Source organism: Battus philenor, unplaced genomic scaffold (assembly GCF_028537555.1).
Source record: "Battus philenor isolate CCGP_79_NKW_IND1 unplaced genomic scaffold, ilBatPhil1.0.hap1 SCAF_10, whole genome shotgun sequence".
Taxonomy (NCBI): Eukaryota; Metazoa; Arthropoda; class Insecta; order Lepidoptera; family Papilionidae; genus Battus; species Battus philenor.
In genome coordinates, this window is record NW_027181662.1 from 6,472,936 (window position 1) to 6,477,160 (window position 4,225).

Here is a 4,225-nt window from a genome sequence, read left to right on the forward strand (position 1 = left end):
AAGCTCAGAAATTTCACTTAGTTATGCTTAAGCATTAAAGTTAGAAAAAAAAAAAACAATTTATTTTAAATGATACAAAATGATCATTATAAATAGGGCGAATATTAATAGTTGTAAAATATTTTCTAACAAATAGTCTAACCTTTACCCTTTTAAACCAACTACACCACAACCAATCATTCTGAATACAGCTGTATCGTTATGTGTTGCTATTTAGGATATTAAAATGTTACAGGCCACTAACTTCTGGCAGTAGTCTGATAGGAATAAGAAGTCGCTTAGTGCAGCTTGCATTAAGCGACTTTTTACAAACTTAATCGATTGGCCACCATACAGCACATTGTTTGAAAAATTTTCACTGCTACAACGAGTGACAAGTTAAAATATTGAGCATCAATTCAGCCTTTTTTTCATAATCAGTGCTTATTTTATGCGATGATTTAACTAGAACATTTATTTTTTATACGTCAATGAAATAATATAACGTGATATATCAAAGTCAAATAAATTTTTATTACTAATTGAAATGAACAGGTACGATTTTCTTAAGTAATTAATGTTTGAGTTTGTTGAGTTTGAGTTTACATATACCATCATTTCAACGAATAAACGCCCCCACCGCAAAGCACAGGCCTCCACGATGACCAGTCTTATCCTGTCCAGAACCAACGAACTTAACTATGTCGTCGGTCCATTTCGTACAGCCATTATTACAAAAGCGATATGCTTCGCCCATTGCCACTTCAGACGAATAATTTATCAAACTTCGTCGGTTACCTTAGTTAGACTTTCTACTGATTCGATCTCGAAGGTAATCTCTGGGTAATCTGACGCTTTATAAGGCCCACTTTACAAATATGTGTAACCCTACAATACTTCTGAATATGATACTTCTGAAACATCTTATCCATAACTTTTAAATGTTGTTGTAAATATAAATCAGTATAAGGATTGGTTTTAAAAATAATACTTATATAAATTGCAATTTAAAATACGTTTTATAAGACATTACCAGTATTATCTCGCTTACGACAATTTATTATTTTATTTATTGTTAAGAAATTTTTCTCTTTATTCCTGCAAAAAGAAAGTAATGAAGCAAAACCTTGATTATATCTTACTTTTTACAAAGATGTTACCAAGATTAAATCAGGCTCGGTGGAATTAAATAACCTTTCATCATAACCGACGTTTATGCTTCTAACGAAAAACCCGAAATACTTTCTAAGCTCTCTTATTACACAATTTTAAAGACAGTGTCTAAAGAATCATGCAATTTGGAATTAAATTACAAAACATTTATTTCTTTATTGTTCATTTATTTATATTACAATGCACTAAGGATATTTTTAGCTCTTTTGTCAAGAGAAGAATGCTAGAAAAACCCAATATTGTAGAAAGTAAGATAAGAAGGAGTCCTCCTGTAATTGCACCTAATTAAATTGGCTTTTATGCTTCAAAAGCTTATACTTACGCATCCAGATCTTAAAACTAGGGTAGAGAACTAGTTTAAAAAAGTGCCATATTTGGTGTATTTCTTATATTGAATACACAAAAGTAATAAGTATGCATAATTACACAATATCCAGTTAAGTTTTGCACTTAAAACTCAAAGTAACTTATCTTGAATATTATAAATCATTTAGACAATGTCACGAGGGACGTCAGACAATGCCGAGACAACATTAAAATATTTCGTTCAATTTGCCAAAGTTTGATTCTTACTTGAAAAGTCATTCCATATAATTAATTTCGTTTGTCTAATTTAACAACGTTAATAGATCTACGAAAAATAAATTATATAAACGAGTATATAATCAAATAAATTACGAAAAAACAAGTTAAGATTTATTAACTTTGTTATTTTGATATAAATGTTTTAAAAAATGTGAATACCTGGTTGTTAAATTAATGGCCTTATCACGAACAGCTATAGTGTTACAGGTGCAATCAACAAGCTATCGATTTCATACAATAGCAACTATTGGCCTTTTTAAAAGTTTAAAATCTAATATATTATGATTGTATCAGATACCAGTATAAATTTTATTCACTCTGCAAAAGCCAGCTATTGTTTCAAACTTCACATTGGCTGTTAGATTTAATATCCTTCTTAAACCGATCTCCAAATGGTGGGCATAATCACATCACAAAAGGATTGAGAGGATTTTTTTAAATCTTCACTACCTCTGTATTTGTTTAGTCTATTCTGACATGTAAAAAATTGGTTACTTCCAAATCGTTGTTTTAAGGATCTGATATAACCTGCGTATCTATCTATCTAGCCCTTTTGCCATCGAACTTTCTAGTCACAATGGGCTCATCTAGGTTGTTTCAGATTTGCAACCTGACGATAAATGGATAAAAGCCTCCATTAACTACATCAGATAAACAAGGCTGTCTCATCAGAAGTTGTGGCAAGATTGACTTATTACTCCGTCGTTGAAATTTGACTTAGATTTGTTTAAAATATTGACTGCTGCCGGTTTTTGTTAATTTATGTTCATTTACATACAACTTAATTATTGGACAAATTTGGAGTGAAGCTAGTTGTTAAACCACATGCATTTTGTTTTTAAACAATGAATACAATTAACAGGTAAATTCACAAACGTGTAACGTATTCAAAAACTTTGACATCAAAACAATATAAAGTTTGAGAGATCTGATAAAAATCTAATTTAGTTTTTTGACAATTTTAAACCAAGATAGGTGAGGTAGGTAAGAAGGTTGTAAATTTTTTTACATAAGACCTTCATTAGCAACAAATAATTGTTTTATGTAATTAAAAATTTAACTCTGTCAGCAACTAATTTGAAAACAATAATAAAGAATCAAATACTTATTTAATTAAATGTAAACCCTCTTAAACACTATTTCACTTTTGTACTAGACTATTCCTTCAAGGATATAAAGGTAGTCATTCTTCGATAACAGCTCATAATACTTTTTTCAAACCACTGACGAACATGAATTACTGTTGAAGTTTCAACTGACTTATTCCAGTGTCTAACTTTTTTAAACTCTTACGTAAAATTCACGGAAGCGTTATTTGCGATAGCCTGCGTCCAAAGACGGCATCTTAAAAAGTCATTCAACCTTTTTCAGCTATTTAATTAATATAAATATAGATAAACATCAAACTGTTAAATTTAAAAAAGCTTATTTCATTCCCTTAAACGTTCGAATTTCAAATTGTCTGAAGTGTTTTGCCAAACTATAACCGCATTAACTAATTAACTTTGAACTGATCCGTGACAAGACTACTTAGACAAGAGTAATCAACTTCGTGCAAAGTTTTTTACTAATTACTCTAGATATTCTGTTATTTTGTATATAACGTTTAGACATTTACACGTTTAGCTAATGCAACATTTAGTTAATAATATAATGAATAGAATTCCTATTATTAAGAAACAAGAGTAAAGCATGGGTCATGATTAAGCTATTAATAATAATATCAAAAAATACCTGTCATGCATTGACGAAAATTTTATTGAAAAAAAGGAAAGTTTTTTTTATAATGTAAATTATATCGTCCAGATATTCGTGAACTTGCTACTAAAGGAATCAAAAAATATTTTTAAATACGTTCACAAGCGTCTATTGGAATCACGAACATTTATTCTCATTGATTTGTTTTAATTCACTGTTTTCGTAGAGTTAAAGAAGACTGCACTTGAGATGTCTTGATTAAAAATTCACAAGGTGAAAAATCTGGGGCTTTAAGATGGCCATTTAATGTGAACTCCAAGCCGGTATTAGAATTGTGACAATCTTTACCGAATCCGAGTGATTGAGTTGTACTCTTTAAACTATTGGAGCGAACGACAAAGATATTTAACAATTTCAGAAAGTTGGTACAACTCATCTAAATTGTCTTACTTAACCCCGTCGTTCCAGCTCATAGATGTCTACTGCAAGGTATTGGCCTCCTCCAAAGATATCTACAAGGATTTGCCATAATCTACACGCTCGGCGTGCGAGTTGGCGATTGCTGTGTGGTATTATGGTACGCAGTAGACGCCACTGCCCATCGTTGGGAAACTCGCTTGCGTAGATTCTATAAAATTGTACCTGGAAATCGAAATCGAGATCTACGAGCAAATTCTTAGTCCTTTACCGCTGTGCTACCCTTTACTTAGCCTAAACGATATATATAAATATTTATTTAACATCAACTATGAGAATTAATTTTTTACATAAAATTTCACTTTTTAATTCA